This window comes from Chiloscyllium plagiosum, unplaced genomic scaffold (assembly GCF_037043375.1).
Source record: "Chiloscyllium plagiosum isolate Xiang-an unplaced genomic scaffold, Cpla_swu_hap1 HiC_scaffold_31, whole genome shotgun sequence".
Lineage (NCBI taxonomy): Eukaryota > Metazoa > Chordata > Chondrichthyes > Orectolobiformes > Hemiscylliidae > Chiloscyllium > Chiloscyllium plagiosum.
This window is the reverse complement of record NW_028270169.1, coordinates 61,069,308-61,083,682: the sequence shown is the minus strand read 5'-3', so window position 1 is coordinate 61,083,682 and position 14,375 is coordinate 61,069,308.

The window sequence follows — 14,375 nt, the reverse complement described above, 5'->3', positions numbered from 1 at the left end:
ACACTGAACACAAAGTGAACACTGAGAACAGTGAACACAGAGAAAGTGAACACAAAGTGAACACTGAGAACAGTGAACACAGAGAACAGTGAATACAGAAAAGAGTGAACACAGAGAATAGTGAACACAGAGAACAGTGAACACAGAAAGCAGTGAACACAGAAAACACTGAAAACAGAGAACACAGAACACAGAGAACAGTGAACACACAGAACAGTGAACACAGAGAATACTGAACACAGAGAACAGTGAACACAGAGAACACAGGGAACACTGAAAACAGAGAACACTGAACACAGAGAACAGTGAACATAGAGAACAGTGAACAGAGAGAACAGTGAACACAGAGAAGAGTGAACAAAGAGAACAGTGAATACAAACAACACTGAACAAAGAGAACAGTGAACACAGAAAACAGTGAACACAGAAAAAATGTGATCACAGAGAACACTGAAAACAGAGAACACTCAACACAGAGAACAGTGAACACAGAGAACAGTGAACACAGAAAGCAGTGAACACAGAAAACACTGAAAACAGAGAACACAGAACACAGAGAACAGTGAACACACAGAACAGTGAACACAGAGAATACTGAACACAGAGAACAGTGAACACAGAGAACACAGGGAACACTGAAAACAGAGAACACAGAACACAGAGAACAGTGAACACACAGAACAGTGAACTCAGAGAACACTGAACACAAAGTGAACACTGAGAACAGTGAATACAGAGAAAGTGAACACAAAGTGAACACTGAGAACAGTGAACACAGAGAACAGTGAACACAGTGTAAACACTGAGAACAGTGAACATAGAGAACAGTGAACACAGAAATCAGTGAACACAGAGAATACAGAAAACAGATAACACAGAACACAGAGAACACTGAACACAGAGAACACTGAACACAGAGTGAAAAAATAGAACGGTGATCATAGAGTCAACATTGATTACAGTGAACACAGAGAATACAGGACACAGAGAACAGAGAACACAGGGAACACTGAAAACAGAGAACACTGAACACAGAGAACAGTGAACACAAAGAACAGTGGTATCAGAGAACTCTGAACACAGAGAACAGCGAACAAAGAGAACAGTGAACACAGACAACACTGAACAAAGAGAACAGTGAACACAGAAAACAGTGAACACAGACAAAACGTGAACACACAGAACACTGAAAACAGAGAACACTGAACACAGAGAACAGTGAACTCAGAGAATAGTGAACACAGAGAACAGTGAACACGCAGAACAGTGAACACAGAGAACAGTGAACACAGACAACAGTAACACAGAGAACAGTGAACACTGGGGACAGTGAACACAGAGAACACTGAACACAGATTGAACACAGAGTGATCACTGAGTACAGTGAACACAGAGAAGAGTGAACACAGAGAACACTGAAAACAGAGAACACTGAAAACAGAGAACACTGAACACAGAGAACAGTGAACACAGAGAACAGTGAACTCAGAGAACACTGAACACAAAGTGAACACTGAGAACAGTGAACACAGAGAAAGTGAACACAAAGTGAACACTGAGAACAGTGAACACAGAGAACAGTGAATACAGAAAAGAGTGAACACAGAGAATAGTGAACACAGAGAACAGTGAACACAGAAAGCAGTGAACACAGAAAACACTGAAAACAGAGAACTCAGAACACAGAGAACAGTGAACACACAGAACAGTGAACACAGACAATACTGAACACAGAGAACAGTGAACACAGAGAACACAGGGAACACTGAAAACAGAGAACACTGAACACAGAGAACAGTGAACACAAAGAACAGGGGACTCAGAGAACAGTGAATACAAACAACACTGAACAAAGAGAACAGTGAACACAGAAAACAGTGAACACAGAAAAAATGTGATCACAGAGAACACTGAAAACAGAGAACACTCAACACAGAGAACAGTGAACACAGAGAACAGTGAACTCAGAGAACACTGAACACAAAGTGAACACTGAGAACAGTGAATACAGAGAAAGTGAACACAAAGTGAACACTGAGAACAGTGAACACAGAGAACAGTGAACACAGTGTAAACACTGAGAACAGTGAACATAGAGAACACTCAAAACAGAGAGCACTGAAAACAGAGAACACTGAACAAAGAGAAGAGTGAACACAGAGAACAGTGAACACAGAGAACACTGAAAACAGAGAACACAGAAAACAGAGAACACTGAACACAGAGAACAGTGAACACAGAGAACAGTGAACACAGAGAAAGTGAACACAAAGTGAACACTGAGAACAGTGAACACAGAGAACAGTGAACACAGTGTAAACACTGAGAACAGTGAACATAGAGAACACTCAAAACAGAGAACACTGAAAACAGAGAACACTGAACAAAGAGAAGAGTGAAGACAGAGAACAGTGAACACAGAGAACACTGAAAACAGAGAACACTGAAAACAGAGAACACTGAACACAGAGAACAGTGAACACAGAGAACAGTGAACTCAGAGAACACTGAACACAAAGTGAACACTGAGAACAGTGAACACAGAGAAAGTGAACACAAAGTGAACACAGAACAGTGAACACAGAGAACAGTGAATACAGAAAAGAATGAACACAGAGAATAGTGAACACAGAGAACAGTGAACACAGAAAGCAGTGAACACAGAAAACACTGAAAACAGAGAACACAGAACACAGAGAGCAGTGAACACACAGAACAGTGAACACAGAGAATACTGAACACAGAGAACAGTGAACACAGAGAACACAGGGAACACTGAAAACAGAGAACACTGAACACAGAGAACAGTGAACCCAGAGAACAGTGAAAACACAGTGAACAAAGAGAACGGTGAACACAGATTGAACACTGAGTACAGGGAACACAGAGAAATTGAACACAGAAATCAGTGAACACAGAGAATACAGAAAACAGATAACACTGAACACAGAGAAAAGTGAACACAGAGAACACTGAACACAGAGTGAAAAAATAGAACGGTGATCATAGAGTCAACATTGATTACAGTGAACACAGAGAATACTGAACACAGCGAACAGAGAACACAGGGAACACTGAAAACAGAGAACACTGAACACAGAGAACAGTGAACACAAAGAACAGTGGTATCAGAGAACTCTGAACACAGAGAACAGCGAACAAAGAGAACAGTGAACACAGACAACACTGAACAAAGAGAACAGTGAACACAGAAAACAGTGAACACAGACAAAATGTGAACACACAGAACACTGAAAACAGAGAACACTGAACACAGAGTGAACACAGAGTGATCACTGAGTACAGTGAACACAGAGAAAGTGAACACAAAGTGAACACTGAGAACAGTTAACACCGAGAACAGTGAACACAGAGAACACAGAACACTGAGTGAACAAAGAGAACGGCGAACACAGAGTCAACACTGATTACAGTGAACACAGAGAAAGTGAACACCGAGTGAACACAGAAAACAGTGAACACAGAGAACACTGAAAACAGACAACACTGAACACAGAGAACAGTGAACACAGAGAACAGTGAACCCAGGGAACAGTGAACACAGTGTAAACACTGAGAACAGTGAACACAGAGAAGAGTGAACACAGAGAACAGTGAACACAGAAATCGGTTGAACACAGAGAATAGTGAACACAGAGAACAGTGAACACAGAAAACAGTGAACTCAGAGAACTCTGAACACAGAGTGAACACAAAGTGAACACTGAGTACAGTGAACACAGAGAAAGTGAACACAAAGTGAACACAGAGAACAGTGAACCCAGGGAACAGTGAACACAGAAAATAGTAAACACAGAGAACACTTAATACAGAGAACACTGAACACAGAGAACAGTGAATACAGAGAACAGTGAACTCAGAGAACACTGAACACAGAAAACAGTGAACACAGAGAACACTGAAAACAGACAACACTGAACACAGAGAACAGTGAACACAGAGAACAGTGAACACAGAGAACAGTGAACACAGAGAACACTGAACACAGAACAGTGAACACAGAGAACAGTGAACTCAGAGAACACTGAACACAGAGTGAACACAAAGTGAACACTGAGTACAGTGAACACAGAGAAAGTGAACACAAAGTGAACACAGAGAACAGTGAACCCAGGGAACAGTGAAGACAGTGTAAACACTGAGAACAGTGAACACAGAGAACACTGAACACAGAGAACAGCGAACAAAGAGAACAGTGAACACAGATGACACTGAACAAAGAGAACAGTGAACACAGAAAACAGTGAACACAGACAAAATGTGAACACACAGAACACTGAAAACAGAGAACACTGAACACAGAGAACACTGAACTCAGAGAACACTGAACACAGAGAACAGTGAACCCAGAGAACAGTGAAAACACAGTGAACAAAGAGAACGGTGAACACAGATTGAACACTGAGTACAGTGAACACAGAGAAAGTGAACATAGAGTGAACACTGAGAACAGAGAACACAGACAACACTGAACACAGAGAACAGTGAACATGCAGAACAATGAACACGCAGTGAACACTGAGAAGAGGGAAAACAGAGATCAGTGAACACAGAGTAAACACTGAGAACAGTGAACACAGACAACAGTGAACACAGACAACAGTGAACACAGACAACAGTGAACAAAGAGAACGGAGAACAACGGGAGCACTAAACTGAGAGAACAGTGAAAAGAGAGAACAGTGAACCATGAGAACAGTGAATACAGAGAATAGTGAACACAGAGAACAGTGAACTTAGAGAACACTGAACACAGGTTGAACACAGAGTGATCACTGAGTACAGTGACCACAGAGAAAGTGAACACAAAGTGAACACTGAGAACAGTGAACACCGAGAACTGTGAACACAGAGTGAACAAAGAGAACGGTGAACCCAGAGTCAACACTGATTACAGTGAAGACAGAGAAAGTGAACACAGAGTGAACACAGAAAACAGTGAACACAGAGAACACTAAAAACAGACAACACTGAACACAGAGAACATTGAACACAGAGAACAGTGAACACAGATAACAGTGAACACAGAGAACACGGAAAATAGAGAACACTGAACACAGAGAAAAGTGAACATAGAGAACAGTGAACTCAGAGAACACTGAACACAGAGTGAACACAAAGTGAACGCTGAGTACAGTGAACACAGAGAAAGTGAACAAAAAGTGAACACAGAGAACAGTGAACCCAGGGAACAGTGAACACAGAAAACAGTAAACACAGAGAACACTTAATACAGAGAACATTGAACACAGAGAACAGTGAATACAGAGAACAGTGAACTCAGAGAACACTGAAAACAGAAAAGAGTGAACACAAAGTGAACACAGAGTGAACACTGAGTACAGTGAACACAGAAAAAGTGTACACACAGTGAACACTGAGAAGAGAGAAAACAGAGATCAGTGAACACAGAGTAAACACTGAGAACAGTGAACACAGACAACAGTGAACACAGACAACAGTGAACACAGACAACAGTGAACAAAGAGAACGGAGAACAACGGGAGCACTAAACTGAGAGAACAGTGAAAAGCGGGAACAGTGAACCATGAGAACAGTGAATACAGAGAATAGTGAACACAGAGAACAGTGACCACAAAAAACAGTGAACACAGAGAACACTGAAAAGAGAGAACACTCAACAGAGACAATAGTGAACAAGAGAACAGTGAACACAGAAAACAGTGAACACTGAGAACAGTGACCAGAGAACACTGAAAACAGAGTAAAAAAAGGACGGTGAACACAGAGTGAACACTGAGTACAGTGAACACAGAGAAATTGAACAGAGAGTGAACACTGAGACCAGTGAACACAGAGAACACTGTACGCAGAGTAAACACTGAGAACAGTGAACACAGAGAACAGTGAACACAGAGAACAGTGAATACAGAAAACAGTGAACACAGAGAATAGTGAACACAGCGAACAGTGAACACAGAAAGCAGTGAACACAGAAAACACTGAAAACAGAGAACACAGAACATAGAGAACAGTGAACACACAGAACAGTGAACACAGAGAATACTGAACACAGAGAACAGTGAACACAGAGAACGGAGAACACAGGGAGCACTGAACAATGAGAACAGTAAATACAGAGAATAGTGAAAACAGAGAACAGTGAACACAAAAAACAATGAACTCAGAGAACCCTGAAAACAAAGAACACTGCACACGGAGAACAGTGAACACAGAAAACAGTAAACACAGAGAATAGTGAACCAGAGAACAGTGAACACAGAAAACAGTGAACACTGAGAACAGTGACCCAGAGAACAGTGAAAACAGAGAACAGTGAACACAGGGAACACTGAACACAGAGTAAAAAAAAGGACGGTGAACACAGAGTGAACACTGAGTACAGTGAACACAGAGAAAGTGAACACAGGAAACAGTGAACACAGAGAACACTGAAAACAGAGAACACTGAACACAGAGAACAGTGAACACAGAGAACATCGAACACAGAGAACAGTGAAAACCAGGGAACAGTGAACAAAGAGAAGAGTGAACACAGAGAAGAGTGAACAGAGAGAACAGTGAACACAGAGAAGAGTGAACAAAGAGAACAGTGAACACAGAAAACAGTGAACACAGAGAACACTGAAAACAGAGAACACTGAAAACAGAGAACACTGAACACAGAGAACAGTGAACACAGAGAACAGTGAACTCAGAGAACACTGAACACAAAGTGAACACTGAGAACAGTGAACACAGAGAAAGTGAACACAAAGTGAACACTGAGAACAGTGAACACAGAGAACAGTGAATACAGAAAAGAGTGAACACAGAGAATAGTGAACACAGAGAACAGTGAACACAGAAAGCAGTGAACACAGAAAACACTGAAAACAGAGAACACAGAACACAGAGAACAGTGAACACACAGAACAGTGAACACAGAGAATACTGAACACAGAGAACAGTGAACACAGAGAACACAGGGAACACTGAAAACAGAGAACACTGAACACAGGGAACAGTGAACATAGAGAACAGTGAACACAGAGAACAGCGAACAAAGAGAACAGTGAATACAAACAACACTGAACAAAGAGAACAGTGAACACAGAAAACAGTGAACACAGAAAAAATGTGATCACAGAGAACACTGAAAACAGAGAACACTGAACACAGAGAACAGTGAACACAGAGAACAGTGAACTCAGAGAACACTGAACACAAAGTGAACACTGAGAACAGTGAACACAGAGAACAGTGAATACAGAAAAGAGTGAACACAGAGAATAGTGAACACAGAGAACAGTGAATACAGAAAACAGTGAACACAGAGAATAGTGAACACAGCGAACAGTGAACACAGAAAGCAGTGAACACAGAAAACACTGAAAACAGAGAACACAGAACATCGAGAACAGTGAACACACAGAACAGTGAACACAGAGAATACTGAACACAGAGAACAGTGAACACAGAGAACGGAGAACACAGGGAGCACTGAACAATGCGAACAGTGAATACAGAGAATAGTGAACACAGAGAACAGTGAACACAAAAAACAATGAACTCAGAGAAACCTGAAAACAGAGAACACTGCACACGGAGAACAGTGAACACACAAAACAGTAAACACAGAGAATAGTGAACCAGAGAACAGTGAACACAGAAAACACTGAACACAGAGTAAAAAAAGGACGGTGAACACAGAGTGAACACTGAGTACAGTGAACACAGAGAAAGTGAACACAGGAAACAGTGAACACAGAGAACACTGAAAACAGAGAACACTGAACACAGAGAACAGTGAACACAGAGAACATCGAACACAGAGAACAGTGAACACAGAGTGAACACAAAGTGAACACTGAGTACAGTGAACACAGAGAAAGTGAACACAGGAAACAGAGAACACAGGGAACACTGAAAACAGAGAACACTGAACACAGAGAACAGTGAACACAAAGAACAGTGGTATCAGAGAACTCTGAACACAGAGAACAGCGAACAAAGAGAACAGTGAACACAGACAACACTGAACAAAGAGAACAGTGAACACAGAAAACAGTGAACACAGACAAAATGTGAACACACAGAACACTGAAAACAGAGAACACAGAGAACAGTGAACCCAGAGAACAGTGAAAACACAGTGAACAAAGAGAACAGTGAACACAGATTGAACACTGAGTACGGTGAACACAGAGAAAGTGAACATAGAGTGAACACTGAGAACAGAGAACACAGACAACACTGAACACAGAGAACAGTGAACATGCAGAACAATGAACACGCAGTGAACACTGAGAAGAGAGAAAACAGAGATCAGTGAACACAGAGTAAACACTGAGAACAGTGAACACAGAGAACAGTGAACACAGACAACAGTGAACACAGACAACAGTGAACAAAGAGAACGGAGAACAACGGGAGCACTAAACTGAGAGAACAGTGAAAAGAGAGAACAGTGAACCATGAGAACAGTGAATACAGAGAATAGTGAACACAGAGAACAGTGAACTCAGAGAACACTGAACACAGATTGAACACAGAGTGATCACTGAGTACAGTGACCACAGAGAAAGTGAACACAAAGTGAACGCTGAGAACAGTGAACACCGAGAACTGTGAACACAGAGTGAACAAAGAGAACGGTGAACACAGAGTCAACACTGATTACAGTGAAGACAGAGAAAGTGAACACAGAGTGATCACAGAAAACAGTGAACACAGAGAACACTGAAAACAGACAACACTGAACACAGAGAACATTGAACACAGAGAACAGTGAACACAGATAACAGTGAACACAGAAAACACTGAAAATAGAGAACACTGAACACAGAGAAAAGTGAACATAGAGAACAGTGAACTCAGAGAACACTGAACACAGAGTGAACACAAAGTGAACACTGAGTACAGTGAACACAGAGAAAGTGAACACAAAGTGAACACTGAGAACAGTGAACCCAGGGAACAGTGAACACAGTGTAAACACTGAGAACAGTGAACACAGAGAAGAGTGAACACAGAGAACAGTGAACACAGAAATCGGTTGAACACAGAGAATAGTGAACACAGAGAACAGTGAACACAGAAAACAGTGAACTCAGAGAACACTGAACACAGAGTGAACACAAAGTGAACACTGAGTACAGTGAACACAGAGAAAGTGAACACAAAGCGAACACAGAGAACAGTGAACTCAGGGAACAGTGAACACAGAAAACAGTAAACACAGAGAACACTTAATACAGAGAACACTGAACACAGAGAACAGTGAATACAGAGAACAGTGAACTCAGAGAACACTGAACACAGAAAACAGTGAACACAGAGAACACTGAAAACAGACAACACTGAACACAGAGAACAGTGAACACAGAGAACAGTGAACACAGAGAACACTGAACACAGAGAACACTGAACACAGAACAGTGAACACAGAGACCAGTGAACTCAGAGAACACTGAACACAGAGTGAACACAAAGTGAACACTGAGTACAGTGAACACAGAGAAAGTGAACACAAAGTGAACACAGAGAACAGTGAACCCAGGGAACAGTGAAGACAGTGTAAACACTGAGAACAGTGAACACAGAGAACACTGAACACAGAGAACAGCGAACAAAGATAACAGTGAACACAGACGACACTGAACAAAGAGAACAGTGAACACAGAAAACAGTGAACACAGACAAAATGTGAACCCAGAGAACAGTGAAAACACAGTGAACAAAGAGAACGGTGAACACAGATTGAACACTGAGTACAGTGAACACAGAGAAAGTGAACATAGAGTGAACACTGAGAACAGAGAACACAGACAACACTGAACACAGAGAACAGTGAACATGCAGAACAATGAACACGCAGTGAACACTGAGAAGAGAGAAAACAGAGATCAGTGAACACAGCGTAAACACTGAGAACAGTGAACACAGACAACAGTGAACACAGACAACAGTGAACACAGACAACAGTGAACAAAGAGAACGGAGAACAACGGGAGCACTAAACTGAGAGAACAGTGAAAAGAGAGAACAGTGAACCATGAGAACAGTGAATACAGAGAATAGTGAACACAGAGAACAGTGAACTCAGAGAACACTGAACACAGATTGAACACAGAGTGATCACTGAGTACAGTGACCACAGAGAAAGTGAACACAAAGTGAACGCTGAGAACAGTGAACACCGAGAACTGTGAACACAGAGTGAACAAAGAGAACGGTGAACACAGAGTCAACACTGATTACAGTGAAGACAGAGAAAGTGAACACAGAGTGATCACAGAAAACAGTGAACACAGAGAACACTGAAAACAGACAACACTGAACACAGAGAACATTGAACACAGAGAACAGTGAACACAGATAACAGTGAACACAGAGAACACTGAAAATAGAGAACACTGAACACAGAGAAAAGTGAACATAGAGAACAGTGAACTCAGAGAACACTGAACACAGAGTGAACACAAAGTGAACACTGAGTACAGTGAACACAGAGAAAGTGAACACAAAGTGAACACTGAGAACAGTGAACCCAGGGAACAGTGAACACAGTGTAAACACTGAGAACAGTGAACACAGAGAAGAGTGAACACAGAGAACAGTGAACACAGAAATCGGTTGAACACAGAGAATAGTGAACACAGAGAACAGTGAACACAGAAAACAGTGAACTCAAAGAACACTGAACACAGAGTGAACACAAAGTGAACACTGAGTACAGTGAACACAGAGAAAGTGAACACAAAGTGAACACAGAGAACAGTGAACCCAGGGAACAGTGAACACAGAAAACAGTAAACACAGAGAACACTTAATACAGAGAACACTGAACACAGAGAACAGTGAATACAGAGAACAGTGAACTCAGAGAACACTGAACACAGAAAACAGTGAACACAGAGAACACTGAAAACAGACAACACTGAACACAGAGAACAGTGAACACAGAGAACAGTGAACACAGAGAACAGTGAACACAGAGAACACTGAACACAGAACAGTGAACACAGAGACCAGTGAACTCAGAGAACACTGAACACAGAGTGAACACAAAGTGAACACTGAGTACAGTGAACACAGAGAAAGTGAACACAAAGTGAACACAGAGAACAGTGAACCCAGGGAACAGTGAAGACAGTGTAAACACTGAGAACAGTGAACACAGAGAACACTGAACACAGAGAACAGCGAACAAAGAGAACAGTGAACACAGACGACACTGAACAAAGAGAACAGTGAACACAGAAAACAGTGAACACAGACAAAATGTGAACACACAGAACACTGAAAACAGAGAACACTGAACACAGAGAACACTGAACTCAGAGAACACTGAACACAGAGAACAGTGAACCCAGAGAACAGTGAAAACACAGTGAACAAAGAGAACGGTGAACACAGATTGAACACTGAGTACAGTGAACACAGAGAAAGTGAACATAGAGTGAACACTGAGAACAGAGAACACAGACAACACTGAACACAGAGAACAGTGAACATGCAGAACAATGAACACGCAGTGAACACTGAGAAGAGAGAAAACAGAGATCAGTGAACACAGAGTAAACACTGAGAACAGTGAACACAGACAACAGTGAACACAGACAACAGTGAACACAGACAACAGTGAACAAAGAGAACGGAGAACAACGGGAGCACTAAACTGAGAGAACAGTGAACCATGAGAACAGTGAATACAGAGAATAGTGAACACAGAGAACAGTGAACTCAGAGAACACTGAACACAGGTTGAACACAGAGTGATCACTGAGTACAGTGACCACAGAGAAAGTGAATACAAAGTGAACACTGAGAACAGTGAACACCGAGAACTGTGAACACAGAGTGAACAAAGAGAACGGTGAACCCAGAGTCAACACTGATTACAGTGAAGACAGAGAAAGTGAACACAGAGTGAACACAGAAAACAGTGAACACAGAGAACACTAAAAACAGACAACACTGAACACAGAGAACATTGAACACAGAGAACAGTGAACACAGATAACAGTGAACACAGAGAACACGGAAAATAGAGAACACTGAACACAGAGAAAAGTGAACATAGAGAACAGTGAACTCAGAGAACACTGAACACAGAGTGAACACAAAGTGAACGCTGAGTACAGTGAACACAGAGAAAGTGAACAAAAAGTGAACACAGAGAACAGTGAACCCAGGGAACAGTGAACACAGAAAACAGTAAACACAGAGAACACTTAATACAGAGAACACTGAACACAGAGAACAGTGAATACAGAGAACAGTGAACTCAGAGAACACTGAAAACAGAAAAGAGTGAACACAAAGTGAACACAGAGTGAACACTGAGTACAGTGAACACAGAAAAAGTGTACACACAGTGAACACTGAGAAGAGAGAAAACAGAGATCAGTGAACACAGAGTAAACACTGAGAACAGTGAACACAGAGAACAGTGAACACAGACAACAGTGAACACAGACAACAGTGAACAAAGAGAACGGAGAACAACGGGAGCACTAAACTGAGAGAACAGTGAAAAGCGGGAACAGTGAACCATGAGAACAGTGAATACAGAGAATAGTGAACACAGAGAACAGTGACCACAAAAAACAGTGAACACAGAGAACACTGAAAACAGAGAACACTCAACAGAGACAATAGTGAACAAGAGAACAGTGAACACAGAAAACAGTGAACACTGAGAACATTGACCAGAGAACACTGAAAACAGAGTAAAAAAAGGACGGTGAACACAGAGTGAACACTGAGTACCGTGAACACAGAGAAAGTGAACAGAGAGTGAACACTGAGACCAGTGAACACAGAGAACACTGTACGCAGAGTAAACACTGAGAACAGTGAACACAGAGAACAGTGAACACAGAGAACAGTGAATACAGAAAGCAGTGAACACAGAGAATAGTGAACACAGCGAACAGTGAACACAGAAAGCAGTGAACACAGAAAACACTGAAAACAGAGAACACAGAACATAGAGAACAGTGAACACACAGAACAGTGAACACAGAGAATACTGAACACAGAGAACAGTGAACACAGAGAACGGAGAACACAGGGAGCACTGAACAATGAGAACAGTGAATACAGAGAATAGTGAACACAGAGAACAGTGAACACAAAAAACAATGAACTCAGAGAACCCTGAAAACAGAGAACACTGCACACGGAGAACAGTGAACACAGAAAACAGTGAACACTGAGAACAGTGACCCAGAGAACAGTGAAAACAGAGAACAGTGAACACAGGGAACACTGAACACAGAGTAAAAAAAGGACGGTGAACACAGAGTGAACACTGAGTACAGTGAACACAGAGAAAGTGAACACAGGAAACAGTGAACACAGAGAACACTGAAAACAGAGAACACTGAACACAGAGAACAGTGAACACAGAGAACATCGAACACAGAGAACAGTGAAAACAGACAACACTGAACAAAGAGAAGATTGAACACAGAGAAGAGTGAACAGAGAGAACAGTGAACACAGAGAAGAGTGAAAAAACAGAACAGTGAACACAGAAAACAGTGAACACAGAGAACACTGAAAACAGAGAACACTGAAAACAGAGAACACTGAAAACTGAGAACAGTGAACACAGAGAACAGTGAACTCAGAGAACACTGAACACAAAGTGAACACTGAGAACAGTGAACACAGAGAAAGTGAACACAAAGTGAACACTGAGAACAGTGAACACAGAGAACAGTGAATACAGAAAAGAGTGAACACAGAGAATAGTGAACACAGAGAACAGTGAACACAGAAAGCAGTGAACACAGAAAACACTGAAAACAGAGAACACAGAACACAGAGAACAGTGAACACACAGAACAGTGAACACAGAGAATACTGAACACAGAGAACAGTGAACACAGAGAACACAGGGAACACTGAAAACAGAGAACACTGAACACAGAGAACAGTGAACATAGAGAACAGTGAACAGAGAGAACAGTGAACACAGAGAAGAGTGAACAAAGAGAACAGTGAATACAAACAACACTGAACAAAGAGAACAGTGAACACAGAAAACAGTGAACACAGAAAAAATGTGATCACAGAGAACACTGAAAACAGAGAACACTCAACACAGAGAACAGTGAACACAGAGAACAGTGAACACAGAAAGCAGTGAACACAGAAAACACTGAAAACAGAGAACACAGAACACAGAGAACAGTGAACACACAGAACAGTGAACACAGAGAATACTGAACACAGAGAACAGTGAACACAGAGAACACAGGGAACACTGAAAACAGAGAACACTGAACACAGAGAACAGTGAACACAAAGAACAGTGGACTCAGAGAACAGTGAACACAGAGAACAGCGAACAAAGAGAACAGTGAATACAAACAACA